The following is a 17,208-nucleotide window of genomic DNA, read 5'->3' as shown; positions in this document are numbered from 1 at the left end:
CGCCCTTCTAATCTGGTTTTGTTCTGTCTCTTTCTGTCCTCACTGCCAGGATTGCCTCTCCTCACTCTGAGCTTTTGTGGACTCTGAGACTCTACGTGAGGGCTTTGGCCCCGCCAGTCCTGGCTTCAAGGCTTCCGAGGACCCTCGCCACTCACCTGTCCCTGTTGGGGTCCCTGTTTGGGGGTGGAGGGCGTCTTGGTCCTCTGTGATATGAATTCCAGGAAGCCCGGGCTGCAGGGCTGTGTCTGCTGCTGAAGGGAGAGAGTCTTAAGATGACTCGAGGGGAGGGAACCTCAGGATGGGGTCAGCATGGATTATCTGAGTGGCCCCAAGCCCAAAGGGACAGCATGGAAATACACATAAACCTCCCCAAATTCAAGAGGTGAGGTTGCAGGCTCTGAGCTTGCTTGGCCTTGTGGACTTCACAGAGAGCCACAGTCATGAAGGTCCTGTGATCCCCAATGCAGGCTGCAGTGGGGCACTGGAGACAGACCAAAAGCTGGACACACCATGGTGGGCAGGCTGGTCCCGAGTCGGAAGTCCTTGCTGCTCAGATGCCAGGGAGCTTCCTGCCCCAGGGCCTTTGCACAGCCTGGTGTCCTTTGCCCTGATTGCTACTGAGCCGCCTGCTCCTCCAGCCTCTCTGTTCCTGTCTTTGTCTCCCCCCCGACACTGCATTTTTCTTATAGTTTATCAAACTGTTTACTTGCTTTTGCAGCACTTTACCGTGAGCCTGGGCTTTCACCCATTAGTGGGTGTGGTGAGAATCTGACTCCAACTCCACCCCACTCTGCATTCAAGGAAAGAGATCTTGTTGCTGAATCCCATACTTTGGGACACTCCAGCCCCAGCCATCTGCAAGCATCATCTGGAAGCCTCCTCCCATCCATACGTCCACTAGGGAGGTGCCAGGACAGTACAGGAAGTACCCAGCGTCCAGCCTGGCTGTAGTAACCAGGTCCAGCCCTCCTTACCAGTCTGGTTCCGTCGGGGACACCCCACAGTGGGTGTTGGCCGGGACCCCCGAGCCCCATCCTGACCCTCCTCTTCCTGCCTACACGGGGGTGGGGGTGTTCCCTGAGTAGCCACTGCCTGAGTCCCCAGGTACATCAGAAGGGGCCACCAAGAGGCCCAGGGTGATGGGGTGGCCATGTCAGAGCTCTCTGAGCGGAGCTCGCACACCCTGGTGCCTCGTGCTGCTCCCCAGCCACTCAGCCTCCTGTCACCTGCCCCGTCCCCCAACCTGGGTTCATGGCAGCGGCTGCCATGTTCCCATGAAAACACTGTCCGGGGGGTGGTGGTGCTTGGTTTATCTCACCTGGTTCCCTCTGCAACTGCCTGACCTTCCTGGAGCAGAGGTCTGGGCCCTGCAGTCCCACACGAAAGGCTCAGCGTCCAGGGGCCCGACTCAAGGACACCCAGCGGGAACCCGCAGCAATGGACAGGGTGGGTCCTGCTTCACCATGCTCCATCAAAGTCACCTGCCAGGAGGCGACTCAGGCTCTCCCTGGACACTGGCCTGAGATGTCAGTGGCTCACCTGGGGTCTGCAGAGGCTGCTGCCCACCCTTCTCAGCCTTGGCTCCTGCTTGGTTGTTATGGGCCTCTTCATGCCAAGCGATGGTGGCAGAGATCAGAGCTTCTCAGATGAAGAAATACAAACAGCAAATAAATACATTAGAAATGTGCAGCATTGCTGGCCATTCGAGAGATGCAAATTAAAACAACACTGAGATTCCACCTCACCAGGAAAGAATGGCTGTCATCAAGAATCAACAGATAACAAATGCTGGAGGGGCTGTGGAGAAAAAGGAGCCCTTCTCCACTGTTGGTAAGAATGCAGACTGGTACAGCCACTGTGTAAATCAGTGTGGAGATTCTTCAAATAGCCAGGACTAGAGGTCCCATTAAACCCAGCTATTCCAAAAGAATTAAAAACACCCCACAGTGATATATGTGCAATTATGTTTATAGCATCATAATTTATAATAGCCAGATCTTGGAAACAACCTAAATGCCCATTGACTTAGAAATGAATAAAAAAGATGTGGTATTTTTATATAATGGAGTACTACTCAGCCATAAAGAGGGTTAAACTAGACACTTTTATAGGTAAATGGGGGAAATTGAGAACATACTTATTAGTGAAATAAATAAGACACATGTGGAAACATGAGATTTTCATTAGTGTGACAAGCTGAAAGAAAAACATACATATATGTGTAGATATGTATATAAAAATAGTTAAGATATATGATTTCTTTGAGTTCACTGAAGAGAAAGATTTGTGCCAATATTGTTCAGACAGCTGAATGCAGGTGTCCTGTGCTCTGGGTGAATGATTTGGGGATGGCGGTGCACAGCATATGTATCATCGTTGCCCCCCAATTGACGTGTTTTGAAATTTTCTTGTAGTTTTTCTTCTTTTATTTTTATCCTTGAATAAAACAGATTTGAAAAAAAGGCAAGAGATCATACCAGGAGTGTGGAGATGGGATGCTCAGAAACTGAGCGGGGGGAGCAGGGAACCAGGCAGGTTGGGAGAGCCAAGCAGACAGACAGACAGATGGACAGACGCCTTTATCAGCTCCTCCCAGACCCCAGGAGCTGCCCATCCCCAGAGGAGAAGGCTGATGGTCAGCTAAAGTCACCATGGTGCTGTCCCCGGTATACGGCAAGCGCCCTGGGCACCTGCCTGGTTCCCACAGTGGCCGTCCTTCAGCCTCGATGGCCTGGCTGTGCTGCTCTTAGAGGGCCAACAGGGACACAGTGTTCCCACAAGGGGCTCTGCGGCCATCCGAGAGGACCAGCCCAGGGCTCATGCAGGTGTACGGCACTCCACGCTCGAATATTTCCAGGCTAAAAAGACTGAGGCCAGGCTCCACCGTGGGGAGCTCGGCAATCCAGTGCCCAGGTCCAAACCCTTAGCCATGGCCTCGGCCTGCAAGGCCTGCGCAGGTTTCTGTCCGACATCCTCTCCCACGGACCCATCTCCCGGGGTAGAGGAGGCTGTCTTGGCTCGGCAGGGCAGTGTCACCTTGAGGGCTTCTTCAAGGTCATTTGGAGCCACGTGAGGGCAGGAATACAGTCAAGGCCACAAACGGGTTTTCGTGGCGTCTGGTCTTCTCCCGATTCCTCAGGTGTCAGGGGCTCAGATGCCGATGGCTCCTGGGGAGGAGAGTTGGCAGGGTGAGCTCAGGGTGAGGAGCAGGGCCGGTCTGTGCCTTGGCTGGGGTCACAGGGCCCGGTTTTTGGCTCAAGGCCCTGTGGAGGTGACAGCGGTGGCAGGTGGGGACCTGGGCTGCCTGAGTGATGGAAACTCTCGTGGCCGTGGTCAGCAAGCCTCCTTGTCACCACATCAGGAAGCAGCATCAGGCTGGGGTAGGGAAAGTCCCTGCAAGGGCACCTGGGTGTCCCCTGGCCACTGAGGGCTGTGGGTGAAAATCACTGGCCATGGCTGGGCCGGCCTCCCCTCTCCAGGAGTGTGTGCACAGGTACACACGCACCTGCCCACAACCAGATCACAAATGCATGGCCTCCTCTAACTCACTGGACCTTGTAGTTCTCTGTATGCCTGTCTCTATGCTTTCTAAAATAAGTACATGGGAGTTTATTAACCCCTCCCCAGCCTTTTGTTTTTCTTTAAAAAGATTCCTGGGAATGGTGGTAAGGGTTTTACCTAGCATGCAAGAGGCTCTGGGCCCCTTACCCAGCAAAACACACCCTCGACACAAGTACCCCCACACACATGCACACAAACATGATTACTCTCATCTTGGATGTGGAGATTTTGCCTTCGAGAAACTGTATCAAAGAATGACTCTGAAATATGAGCAAATCTTTAGACAACAAAGATGCCACAACAGATCTGCCGCTTCTTACCAAAAATCACATGGAAGGCATACATCAAACAAGGAGAGTAATTCAACAAAAAGCGGAGAATTAAGATGCAAACAACAGAAAAATCATACAAGGACAGGAATAGGTCGATGCCCTTCAGGAGGAACTCACAACATAATTGGCCTCAAACCCCAAATTAAAGGACACAGATTAGCAGACTATATAATAAGAACAGAATTTGGTGTGCCGACACATACGTGCAGTTTCAGCACTCAGGAGGCTGAGGCAGGAGGTTGTCTTGAGTTTGATGCCAGCCTGAGCTACATAGTGAGTTCAAGAACAACCTGATTTACATAGCAAGACCCTGTCTCAAAAATACAAACAAATACAGAATCCAGCATTCTGCGGCATTCAAGAAATTGACCTAATCCTAAAGGAAGTTGGGCATAGTAGCACACATCTATAATCCCAGCACTCAGAAGCCTAAAGCCGGAGGATCACTATGATTCTGAGGCCAGCCTGGGTTACAAAGTGAGTTCCAGGCTAGATTGAACTACCAGTGAAACCCTATTCCAAAAAGAAAAAAAGTCCTAAATGATGTATATAGACTAAAAGTCAAAGAACGAAAACAATATCCCATGCACCAGGACTGTTAAAAGAGGCAGGGTTAGACATTCTAAGAAACGATAAATTTCAAATCAAAACTGATCAGAAGAGGCATAAAAGGTCACTACATATGACTGACAATTGTAAACCTATATGCACAGAATATCAGCACACCTGCCTCCCTAGCACAAAGACTGCTGGGCGTGCAAAATCAAATAAACACCAATGCAGTCATAGTGGAGGCCTCAATACCCCAAAAACCAACTGCATAAAAAGTTAACAGATACTAGAGTGGAGCCAGACCTTACGACAAACGGATAAACAGAGATCTACAGAGTATTCTGCTGTGCTGCAAGAGAATATGCACTCTTCTCAGCAGCACGTGGCGTGGAGCTGTCTCCAAGATAAGCACAGTATTGGTCCACAAAGCCTGCTTAAATGAATAGAAAAGCGTCTAAATCATCTTATGTATCCTATTAGATGTAGCACACTGAAACTAGAAATCAACGACAAAAGAAACCACAGAAATTCCACTAACAAGTGAACATTAAATAACCGACTCCTGAACATGCAGCAGGTCATGGGAGAAATCAAAGAAGAAATTAAAAAATTCCTACAATCAGGTGATAATGTCAACCCACCAGAACCTATGGGACGCGGTGGAGGCAGTCCTGACAGAGACAGATTGCCGTGGAATCTCACATTACGGAAACAGGAGACCAAACAAACAAACGGATGATGTAATTGGAGAAACTGGAACAAGAACAGTCCAAACCCAAACCTGGTCCAAAAAGATAAGAGCAGAAATTAATGAAATTGAAACTAAACAAAAACAACTAGAAGAAGAATCAATGAATCGAAGAGTTCTTTGAATGAACAAACAAAATAGACAAATCCTAAATTAAATTTACCCAAGGAATAACATATCATCATCCATGCAATTAGAAATGAAAAAGGCAAAATCACGACAGACACTGCCAAGTTCAGAAGATTATTAGAAACTACTATGAAAAAGTGTTCTCCAATAAATTGAACAATCTCGAAGAAATGGGCAAATTCCTAGACTCATATGAATTACCGAACTTGAATCAAAAAGACATAAAATGCTGAACAATCCAATAACAGGAAATTAAATTGAAGGAGTAATAAAAATCCTCCCAACTAAGAAAAGCCCAAGACCTGATGGATTCACTGCTGAATTCTACAGACCTTCGGGGAGGTTATGATGCCGATACTTCTCAAACTCTTCAATGAAATTGAAAGGGAAGGAGTACTTCTAAACTCATTCATGGAAGCTGCCATTATATCCTGATTCTAAAGCCAGACAAGGACCCCACAGGGGGAAAAAAAAAAAAATAACCGCAGGTCAATCTCTTTAATGAACACAGATGCAAAAATCCTTAACAAACACAGGCAAGCAGATGCAGCAAATCATCAAAAAGATTGTATACCCTGACCAAGTAGGCGTCATCCCAGGGATAGGAGGATGGTTCGATATATACCCGTGGGTGAATATCATACATAAACAAAAGTACGGGCAAAATCACATGATTATATTAACAGATGGAGAAAAAGTCACTGACGGAATCCAAGGTCAATTCATGATAAGAAATGACTCCAAAAAAAAGTATAGGACACTCTTTCAATCTGATAAAAGTTATTTTTGACAAATCTATGCCTATATCACATGAAATGGAAAGAAACTGAAAGCTTTCTCTGTAAAATCAGCAAAAAGACCAAGATGCACACTCCTACCATTCCCGTGCAACATAGTCCTCAAAACATTTGCGAGAGCAATCAGGCAAGAGATAGAAATAAAAACAATATGCATAGGAGAGGAAGAAGTCAGATTATCACTGCTCACAGGTGACACTACCCTCTACGTAGACACGTAGATGACCCCAAAAATTCCATTGAAAGCTTCATAACCAAATTCAGCAATGTAAGAGGGCACAGAATCAACACACAAAAATCAGTGGTGTTCCTGGACACCAATGAGAACCCGCCAAGGAAGAAATTAAGCAAACAACACCATTCACTAAAACAACAAGATAAGTAAATACTTAGGAGTTAACCTCACCAAGGAAGTAAAAAATACCTTCATTGAAACCCACAGTGCTCTGAAGAAGGAGACTGAAGAAAATATTAGAAAATGAGAGAGCCGGAGCACACACCATCGAAGTGTTCATACTTCTAAAGCTGATACACAGATTCAACACAATCCCTACCAGTGCATTTAAGGTATACTACAAAGCTACAGTGATAAAAACAGCAAGGTACTGACACAAAAAAAGACCTGTGGACCAAAGGAATAGAACAGAGGACACAGAAAAAATCCCAGACATATTCAGTCACCTGGTCTTTGACAGAGGGGCCAAAATAAAGCACTGTATGAAAGATGAGCTCTTCACAAATTGCACAAAGGGAAAGTTAGCCATTCACATGTGGGAGACTGAGTCTACACCCATATCTCTCATGAGATACTAAAATCAAAGCTGAAATAAAAATAGACCAGAGAGTGAAATATTAAAACAGAAACAATCTGCTGGAAGAAAAAAATATATATAAAACGAAGACATAGGCCTAGGAAAGGACTTTCTGAACAGAACCCCACTGGCAGAAGAAATAACACTGAGAATCAACAAATAGGGCCATATCAAATTAAAAGGCTCCTTGCAAAAAAGAGAAGAAAAAAAAAAAAAAGGAAAAAAAATTAAAAGGCTCCTGTACAGCAAAGGAAGAAACCATGGGTAAAGAGAAAACCTGCAGAATGGGAAAAGAAATTGGCCACCAATAGCTTGGACAGAGGACAAATATCTAGAAATATATAAAGAAATAAAACAAATTAGATTCCCTAAATAAAAAACCTAATCAAAACATGGGCAATGGAAATGAACAGACACTTCTCAGGAGAAGTAGTACAGATGATCAGTTAATAACAAAAAACATTCAGCATCACTGGTCATCAGAGAAATACAGATAAAACAGCACTGAGATTCCATCTCACTCCGGAAAGAACGGCTGTCATCAAGAAGTCAGTCAGAGAATAACAAAAGCTGGTGAGGCTGTGGGGAGAAGGGACCCTTCCGCACTGTTGATGGGACTGTAGCCTGGTGCAACCGCTGTAGAAATGTGTGGAGAGTCCCCGAAGTATTTAAAATAAAAATTCCATCCAACCTAGCTGTTCCCCTCCTAGGTATCCGCCCCAAAGAGTTAGAGGCACCGTATTGCAATGATCCCCGCACTACCGAGTTTATAGCAGCACAATCTGTAAAATGTAGCCAAGTCTTGGGAGCAGCCTATCTCTCCACCAAGGTTGATGGAGAAAGAAAATGTATTTATACACACTGGAATAACACTCTGCCATAAAGAAGGATACATTTGAATCGTATCATAGGAAATGGATGCACCTTGAGACCATAATGTTAAGAGAAATAATTCAGACACACAAGCTTAAAAATCATATGGTTTCTGCTACATAAAAAACCCAAAGCATAAACAAATTGAAGAGCAAAATTAAAAAGGAGGAAATAGGGAGATAGATCTTTGGCCAGTGGGAAGAGATGGAAGAGGGGAGGGCACCTGAAAAGTCATGAGGTATGTACTGCGCAGGTGCCAGCCCCACGGGAGTGTCTCCATGCTGAGCTGCAAACATGAACTGAGATTTCAGAGGTAACATACAGGAGGAGAGCCGTGGAGCTGCAGAGGGCGTGCGGGGCAGAGCCTGAGGTAGAAACTCACGCATGAGCTGGAAGTGGTCACCTACCAGACGGAGGGGGGCAGTGGCCAGTGGCACAGAGGCCATAGGGGCTCCCACATGCCCCCTGCAGACACCGGAATGCAGGAACACAACTTAGAAGTCCCGAAGCTGACTGCCATACAAAGCTGCCACTGGACCACGGGGCGGCTGTGGTGCTTTGCCAGCCCGAGGACCCTGGATGAAGCCCCAGGAAGGACATCTCCGGAGGGAGGGAGAGTTAGCGGAGACCTGGGGGAGACCGCGTGCCGCCCACTGGGGAGGGACCAGGAGAGTGGGATCCTTCCTCCCCCTCAGCTTCAGCCTTCTCCAGTTTTTCTCCAAACAACGTGGAATACATTGGGGGGGGGGGCGGGAATCAATGCCAGCCCCTCCCATGCTGAAGACAGAGTCCAGAACCTGGCACAGGTCATGGCCCAGCCCATCCTGTGAACAAACCCACCGGGGCTCAAATGCCCCCTGAAAGACACTTCCTGTGTTCTGACCTTGGCTCCTGCCCAGCAATATCCCTCCAACTTGGAGATTTTCTTTCTGCCCCCTTCCAGGACCTTCGGATCCAGAGGGGACACCAGGGGAGTTGGGGCACAGTGTCCACAGCTTGGGGGAACGTGGAGGAGGGCACCCCTGGCCCTGGTCCCCAGTAGCACACCTGGCCCAGCTTCTCTCCGAGCGCGGTCAGTTCCTGCCCGGGGCCTCTGGGTGGCTCCACTTGTCCTCAGCTGGGAGCTCGCCCTGCCCTGCCCACATTCACTCCCACTCCCTCTTGGGGCAGGAATCCTCCCCTGAGTATTCACCGCAGCTGCAATTGGCACAGACAGAGCCCCCTGTGCCCAGGTCCCTGTGGGAAGGGGAGGAACATGGTGCTGGACGCGGGCACAGTTTGCACAGGGAGGGTCCAGATCAGGGGTGCAGTCACGGGGAGAGGTCGGCCAAGGTGCGGGCATCCTGTCCCGCATGCTGGAGGCCGAGGTGGGGCGGTGGGTTCAGCTTCCCCATCCGTGGACAGAGTGGACCCTGCTTGGGCCTCTCCCCTGCTCCATCCGAGGGACCTCTCCCACGCGCCCCTGCAGCTGGGGTGGCCAGACCTTGGCTGCCCTGACGCCAGAGGAGCTGCTGGGTGATGGGACTTCACTGCAGTCTGGACTTCATCTGAGGCAGCTGCCTGAGCAGTTCCCAGGAGGGGTGAGCACATCCAGCCCCTGGCCACGTTGCTGGGAATGGATGTCGAGCGCTGCCTGGAAGGCGGGCCCATCTGCCACGGGGCTGGGCGGGGGGGCGCTCGTTGGGGGCCTTTCCACCTAGGCACCCTGACTCCAGCACCCCACGGACATTGTCCCCCTTGGCACCAACACCTGCCACGTGTGACAACAGCTGAGGGACCCAGCAAGTCCTGGGCGGCACCCACGGGGCCAGCTGATGAGTGCCCAGGAGCCCTCTGACTCCCCCTGGCCTGGCACCCCTGGCCTGGCACCAAGGCCAACAGCAGGGGCGCTGGGGGGGAGTAATGCTCTGCACTGTCCTGTTAAGGCTTGAACAATGAGCTGTGAAGATGTGTGTTTCCAAAATTTGTTATCAACCTCGCTTGGGGCCTCCTGAGCGGGCCGTGTGGAGGAAATTCGGGAGAGAGCAGAGTGGCTGGTGTGACATGAATTATGACAAGCTTGCGGCTCTGTGACGGGAGGACTTTGGCCCAGGAGGAATTTATCACTCCGGAGAGAGCCTTCAGCGGGCTGCATTAAGCAGAAAACGATAATGAATATCTTCCCCTCACCTGCGCTCGTCCATAACGGGCCTCCTCTTATCTCTTATCTGTTAGCTGCACATCTCTCTCTTCTAAAGAAATGTGCACGTCCCGGGAGAGAAATCCAGGTGATGTCCTGCAAGAGGGTCCCCCGGGCGCCTGCTCTCCACCGGCAGAGGGCGCAGCTGGTTCGTCCAGGGCAGGAGCCCCCCGTCCTGTCCTCCAGGGCGGCTCCAGGGCCAGACATGTGGGCAAGCCGAGCTGAGCCTTCCTGGAATCTTCCCGGCCGGCTCCGCCATCCTGAGCCCGTTTATCACTGTGTGAACTTTAGTGAAACACAGGCCCTCGCCAGGCTTTGCTCTTTTATCTCAGAAGTCTTTTAAGGGATAAAGTGGACCTTTTAAAAAGTCCCATCCCCGTCCCCAGCCCCAGAGGAATGCTTGCAACAGTTTCCTGCATAATCCGCTGGAAACTTTTGTGATGACACAGACATACCGGGACAGGGGTCTGGCGTGGCCCCGCGGTCACCGCGTGTCAGCGAGCATCGTGTCTGCGCTGCCCTGTGTTGCATTTATTTCATTTACTTTTTATAACTGAACGATCAATGTTGGAACAATCAATCCAGCCCTATTTTTTTAATCATGTGGAATCAGAAGAAAGCGGGAAAATTGTCCCCCAACTCCCGACCACCCCCCAGGCAGTCCTGTCCCCGGCTGGGCCCCTGCCTGTCCCCCTGCTCCCATCTCTCCTACACCCGCCTCCTCGAGGTCTCTGCTGTCTGCTCTGCTATGGCCCCTGGGGCGCGGACCCAAGGCCTCCTTGTGACACTGCCCGAGTACGCCTGGCTAGGCAGCCCCTCCAACCTGGAGTCTCCTTGGGGACAGCTGCTCCCCTCACTCTCCTTGGACTCTGACTCTGCTCCCAAAATAGCCAGGCACATGAGCGCCCTGGCCTTCCCTGGCTCCAGTGTGACCCTCTGCTGGGAAGACCTCGTCCTCCTTCTGGGGCAAACTCATCTGAACCCCTCGAGGGCCGTCCCCAAGGTCACCTCCACTGGGAAGCCTCCCAAGGGCTCTGAGGCCCCGCTTGGGCTGCTTTGGTGCTCCCAAAGGTGGGCTGGTGGGCGAGGACCCTGGCCTGACCTGGCCCTGGGCACCCTGTCCAGCTAGGGGTTTGGGGAGGCCCTGCCCTCCTGTCCTTGATCTGCCAGACACTGGTACCATGAAGTTGGTCTTCAAATGTCCCCCTGGTTAGACACTGCATGGCTAAGCAGCTTGCCCGGCCCATCTGCCTGTCTGTCTGTCTTCTGGCCTTCCTTTATAGATACCCACCTTTCGGGGAAGTGCCGCAAAGACATGTCCAGCCAAATCTGCCTTGGGGCTCCCTAATTAGCCAGGTGGGGCTTGGGTGGGGGACCTCCCACTCAGAGATTCCGGGGCCTTTGGGTTTTGCACGATTGTCCCCAAGATGGAGGGAATACTGCGGCCAGCCAGGGGCACCGTGTCTGGCCCAGCAATGGCCAGGAGAACCTGTGTGCCCACAGGCCTGCGCCCACTTGCCCACATGGCCCCGGCCTGTGGCCCCCGCGTACCTCCTTATTGATGGTCAGGCGCAGCAGCCACAGCCTGCAGATTCCCAAGTGAGCCACTGGGCACACACCAGGGCAGCACAGGTGCTCCCGGACTCGGACTCGGGGACGAGAGGCCTTGGGCATCATGCACGACATGGGGAGCGGTTTTCTTTTAGGGCCGGGGTGCCCAAAGTCCACGATCATCATTTTTTATTTTGGGTCAAACCGATCATGCCCAAGGAGGACTGGGATTTATTAAGCACCTATGGTTTGCCCCCACGGCACCCTCTGCAGTTATTCTGGGGTCCCACTCCTCCAGCTCCAGCAGCAGAGGCGGCCAGGGAGGAGCAGAGAGCAGCCCTGAGGGCCACACCTTGTCCCCTTTCCCAGACCAGGGCCAGACACAGGGGTCCTCCGGGTCCCCTGCAGACCGGAAGACAGAGAGGATGAGGCAGACAACTCAGGGGAGGCTGACGTTGCCTCAGCGAAAGAGCAAGAGAGAGAAAATGAAGCTGGGTCTCCGGGACCAGCCGAGAAGCCCTGGGGGACCAGAGGTGTTGGGTGGAGCAGCTGTCATTGAGGAGGTGGGAGACTCCCTGGCCCTGGCCCCCTGTGGCAGAGCTGGACCTGTCTGGGGCGCTTCCTGGAGGGGATGGCAGGGCCTAGGACCTGCCAGACTGCGCCCAGGATGGAACTGGCCTTAGGGACTGCTCTTGCCAGCCTCGGAGGGGAGTCTCCACCCGTCAGGTCCTTACCTCGCCCTTTGCTGCTCACTACACATGGAGGGTTATGAAGAGCCGGGCCAAGTTAAAAATATGGGCAACCAAAGACGGGCGCCCCAAACTGGCAGGAAACAGAGCAGCTGCTCCCCAGGGAGCCCCTGTCTGAGCACCCACAGCCACAGCATCTGCAGCTGCCCCGGCCCTGCCCGCCTGCCATGCCCAGTGCCTGTGGAGGCCTCACCTCCCAGGTGGCAGGAAGCCCCATGCTTCCCCAAGAAGGTGCTGGGGGTTGGACACACCCAGGGGCCTTCGAGGTCTCTGAGTGGGCAGGGGACTGGGCACAGCAGGGATGCACGATGTGACATCAGGATTGCTATGGCAGGAAGGGCATTTCCAGGGAGGCCCTCCCAGACCCGGGCTTGGAGGTCAGCACGGCAAGCTGGGCTGTCCAGGCCCGGGGTCTCTAAGAGCCAGGAGAGGACCGGGGAGCCCTTCCACAGTGCTCCGCCTCTCCCAGGACTCCAAGACTCTCTACAGTCAACAGGTCTGCAGTGAGGGGGACCACAGAGCCAAGGGCAGCTGCGTCCACATCCCAAAAAAGCCAACAGAGCGCTCCCTGGACCCTTCGGAGGCCTCCACGTGCTTGACTGTGGTACAAACCAAACTAAGATAGCATTAGGGGGGGCTGGGGATTTAGCTCAGCGGCATAAGCGCCTGCCTTGCAAGCAGGCAGTCGTGAGTTTCATCCCGGGTACCGAAAAAGACAAAAAAAAAAAAAAAAAAGACAGCATTAGGGCTCCCCGCAAAGATCGGCCAGGGGTGAGAGTACTTTTGTGGGCCTCAGTTTACCCATAGGTACAAGGAAGAGAGAAATAGCTCTCCTGCCAAACATTCACAATGCTGTTATCCAGCACATATTCATTCAACAAACAGTCCCCGGGCACTCAGTTGTAGCAGGTTGGAGTAAAGAGGCAGATTCAGACGTACACCAAGGCCTTCCTTCCACCCTCACCAGTGCACAAAGTGGCTCGCAGGTCTCTGAAGCAGAGTGTGACAGATGCTGGACTCTGAGTAAATAAAATCAATGTGAAACCACTTAGAAAGTTAACAGCACAATTAACGCCGGAGGCTCCTGTGACAAGGACAGTCACAGAGTGGTCTGCTGCCGGCCGGCCAGGGTAGCTGCTTCAGCATGGAGGAGGGCAGGGAAAGGACCCCAGGGGCCTGGCCAAGTCCTGGGGGCTGAGGAGCCCTCATCAGGTGTGGCTGACTGGGTTGCTGGTCAGCGGAGGCCTGGGTTCAAATCCTCTTGCCCACCAGCTGGGAGCCAATTAATCAATTACACTCCAGCTGCCTTTGCAGCCTCTCTGCCCACAAATGCCCTGGGGCCTCCCCTACAGAAGGCACACGTACGCACACGTACGCACACGTACACTTGTGCTCCCCGAAGCCCTTGGAGAGCCCCCTCCCCTGTGCCCCTGTTCTCTTCTCACTGTGCACCTCCCCTTACCCTCTCCTGGCCCCAGCCTGCCCCAACGGCACCTGCTGACCCCCAGCGCCCACCCCTTCGTCCTCATCCCAGTGACAGCCCTGTGACGCAGTGGGGGACCCAGCTCTTCTCTCTGCTCTCTGTTCTTGATCACCATCCGGACTCCTGTCTGTGTGTCTACCAGGAGCAGGGGACTGGGGGTTCCTGGGATCCAGGAAGGCACCATGGACTGGAGGGGCTGCTGCAGAGGCTCATGGGATTGCCCCCCAGCCCCAGGCCAGTCCAGCTCCTCTCCCTGGGTGAGCTCTGCGGCCTTCCTGTCCCCTCCGTGCTTCTCCATCTTGGGGCTTTATTCCCAGCCAGGCGCTCTTCCCTGCCACCTGGGGAAGTGTGTGTGTATCCTGTGCTCTCCGGCCCTGTCCGGCCACCGACTGTCCTCTGACCCACCCATGTGACCATGAGACCATGTGTGGAAACAGGCCCAGAGGGGGCCTCCCAGGGCTATGCCCACCTCCTTGCCAATTTCCTGTGCATACAGAAGTCAGCCACCCTCTGAGGGTGGGTCTCAGCTCAGATGGCAGGGGGAGGGCATCATGGGTTCCTTCTGAGCCCCCAGAAGCCTCTGGGAGGAGATGTCACCCAGCATGCAGCCTCCAGGTGGCAGCAGGGCAGCCTGCGGGAGTGATGCCACTTCCTGGAGGGCCTGAGCTGATGGGGACCAGGGCGGTGAGCCGGGTCAGGAGGGGACCTGGGTCTGATCCCACTCTCGGACGTTCTCTAGCCTCACCTGCCCCCTGGAGCAGGAGGCGGTTGGATGCCACGGTGCCCTGCAGCCGGCGGGTGTTTGGCCTTTCGTCCCCTGTGGCCATGTTCTCCGCCCTCTGCCCCAGCTCTGTGCCCCGGGGGTCCCACTCATCACCTCTGCACTCAGCAGTCCAGGTGGCCACACTGAGCTTGGACCCCAGGCCCAGGGCACAGAGGCTGCCGTGCCCGCCTGGTCTCCTCCACGCCGTACCCCCCTCTGTAAATAGCCCCTTATTAAACCTTCCCTGGCGGAACCATCCTGCCTGTGCCATCTGTTTCCCTCGCCTGACTCACTCGGGCCTCCAGCCTCGATGTTCCCCGTCCCTGGTTGACTCAAGCTGGTGAGTGGGCTGGGCGCAGACCCCAGGGCAGAGCCCCTCCTGGGCAAAGGCAGTGGGTGGCTGGTGTGGCTGCTGTCAGTGGCCACGCTTCCATGGCCGGCTACAAGGTCGCATGTCAGGGCCCCGGACCCAGATGGCGCTGCCCCGGGTGGTCCTGACAGGCAGTGTGCACAGCCCTTCCTGACCCCGCAGCATGTCCAGCATCCTTAGGATAGGGGCGAAGCCAGTGCCGGGATGCTGAGGACCTACTAAGCACCCAGACTTTTCCTGGCTAGTCCAGTGTTCCTGCCAGGGAAGCAATACTGGCCCCGAGAGCCTTCATCACCCCCAGCTCACCTTTTGATGCCCCCCCGGCCCTGCCCCATGTTCAGAAGATGCTGAGAAGCACTGTGTGTGTTGGAAACGTTCTCTCTCCTTCACAGGAAAACAAAACCAAAACTCCAAACAAGCTGGAAACCGTGGGGAGGCTGAGAGGGCAGCGATCTCCATGAGGTCCTGAGGCACCGCTGGGCCCTGTGCTGGCCCTGGACAGCTAAGGCTGTTGCACGGCCACTTGTGGAGGGGAGGAGGGGTGAAGGGAGTTGCAGGCTGAGATAATTGGCCCATAGGAGAGAAGCAGGAAAAGCCACTGAAAAGAAACTTATCACAGAATCGATTCGAAGGGTTTAAAGGCTGAAGGCAAATCTTCGCAGGGAGAAGCTGCTCCCCGGGCATAAAAGACCATTTCCCATCTCCCAGCTCCCCACGCAAGCCCAGTGCTTGTCATCTGAGGATGAGACGGCACAATTCACTGCCACAGATGCCCAGTCTGCACCCACTGTGAACCAGCCCTGCCCTTCGAGGAGCCCCGGGGAGCGGAAATGAATCTGGGAGGGGAGGGCGGACTTGTGATGGGGCGCAGCCCCAGGGAGGAGGCTGAGTGAGGCCAGGGTTCAGACGGCAGGGGGTGCAGGTGGACCAGAGGGGCCCGAGGGCACAGTGCGGTTCAACCCCACCCTGGGCTTGCAGGGAGAGGAAGGAAGGAGAGAGGAAAAGAGGGCGGCGACCACTGTGTCTGGGAGCTGTGCTGGGGTGGCCTCCTGTGTCCCCAGGCTTTCTGACCCTGAAGCCTTGAACAGGGACTACCCTGTTCCCAACTGAAGTCCAACCATGATGACATGGTTTCTTCTCTATCCCTGTCCGTGGGCTCTGTGATTGGACCTGGGACGGGGCCTGCTCCAAGGACCCTTCACAGTCCACTCTTCCAGGCTTCCCAGCACAGTGGGGAGCCACTCCTCAACATTCTAGTCCCCCTCTGTCAATTCCTTGCTGTGTGACCCTCAGGGAACATCTCACCCTCTCTGGGCCTCAGTGTCTGGGTCGGTATGTGGGAAAGGAACCTCCCAGCTGAAGAGATAGAAGGAGAAAGGGACATTTCTCTGCAGCCATCAAATTACAGGGCTCTAGCAGGAGGCTGGACTTTAAAAACGGATTTATTGCTGTATTAGACATGTTTGTGATCCCCAAGAAGCATGCACATCACGGGGAGCTGGGGCCTCTGCACACCACCGTGTCTTGGTGCCTTGGTTCCCCCTGCCTTCCCCACCGCAGTCCCAGATCCTCTTCCCATCTAAACTTGAGTTTGGATACCGAGCCACACTGTGTGTGCAAGTGTGTGTGTGTGTGTGTGTGTGTGTGTGTGTGTGTGTGTGTGCATGCATGCGTACGTGGCTCCTCGGGACAAGGGTCAGCTGGGCCTGGCGTCCCCTATGGTCTGTGCCCAGCGGGAGCCTGGCTGCAGATAGCTAGGTAGGGCTCGAGGTGCTCCGCGTCGCCATAGGAACAGAGCGGTTCAGAGCAGCCGGGCGCTGGGGGAGGTGGGCAGGAGTGGGAGGGGCTGCTGAGCGCTGAATGGGGTCCACACACAGCTGCTCCCCACACGCCCGGAGCCAGAGCTGGGGTGCTGGTGGGGAGGGAATGAAGGAACGCCCATCTGGGAGGTCAGCAATCCTGGGACAGGCAGCAAGAGGCCGGTGAGGGCTGGAGACGCCCGCCCGCGGTGCCCAGTTGCTAGGACACAGGGTCTCTCCGAGGGGCCCATGGTGACTCAGAGAGCACTTGGTGCCTAATTCATTTATTCACTAATTCACTTAATCCACAAACGCCTCTCGGGTGGCAACGTAGGCGCAGGCTGCAGGGCACCGGGCTGCAGGAGACGCGTTGGCGATGCTGGGGACAGATGCACGAGCAGCATCCACTGATGCCAGGCGGGCAGAGTGTCCTGGGGTGGCTGCACCGGACGCAGGCTGGGGGACGCAGGCTGGGGTGGGGCCAGCATTGCCAGGCCCCCACAGGCCCGG

General features: G+C 53.8%; 1 long non-coding RNA gene across 2 annotated transcripts in view; it reads left to right on the top strand.

Annotated features, from left to right (window-relative positions):
- Positions 1 to 2,444, top strand: part of LOC106026046 (uncharacterized) — a 41,269-nt gene extending 38,825 nt beyond the window's left edge. For both annotated transcript variants that reach the window (XR_001199666.2, XR_010044791.1), the window contains exon 3: positions 719 to 2,444. This is a non-coding gene — a long non-coding RNA (uncharacterized LOC106026046). The remainder of the gene's footprint in view (positions 1 to 718) is intronic.
- The last annotated feature ends 14,764 nt before the right edge of the window (positions 2,445 to 17,208 follow it).

Source organism: Cavia porcellus, unplaced genomic scaffold, assembly GCF_034190915.1.
Source record: "Cavia porcellus strain 051 isolate PalLab524CR breed Dunkin Hartley unplaced genomic scaffold, mCavPor4.1 scaffold_31, whole genome shotgun sequence".
NCBI classification, from domain to species: domain Eukaryota; kingdom Metazoa; phylum Chordata; class Mammalia; order Rodentia; family Caviidae; genus Cavia; species Cavia porcellus.
The sequence above is the reverse complement of the archived record's forward strand: the minus strand, read 5'-3'. Positions and strand labels throughout refer to the sequence as shown.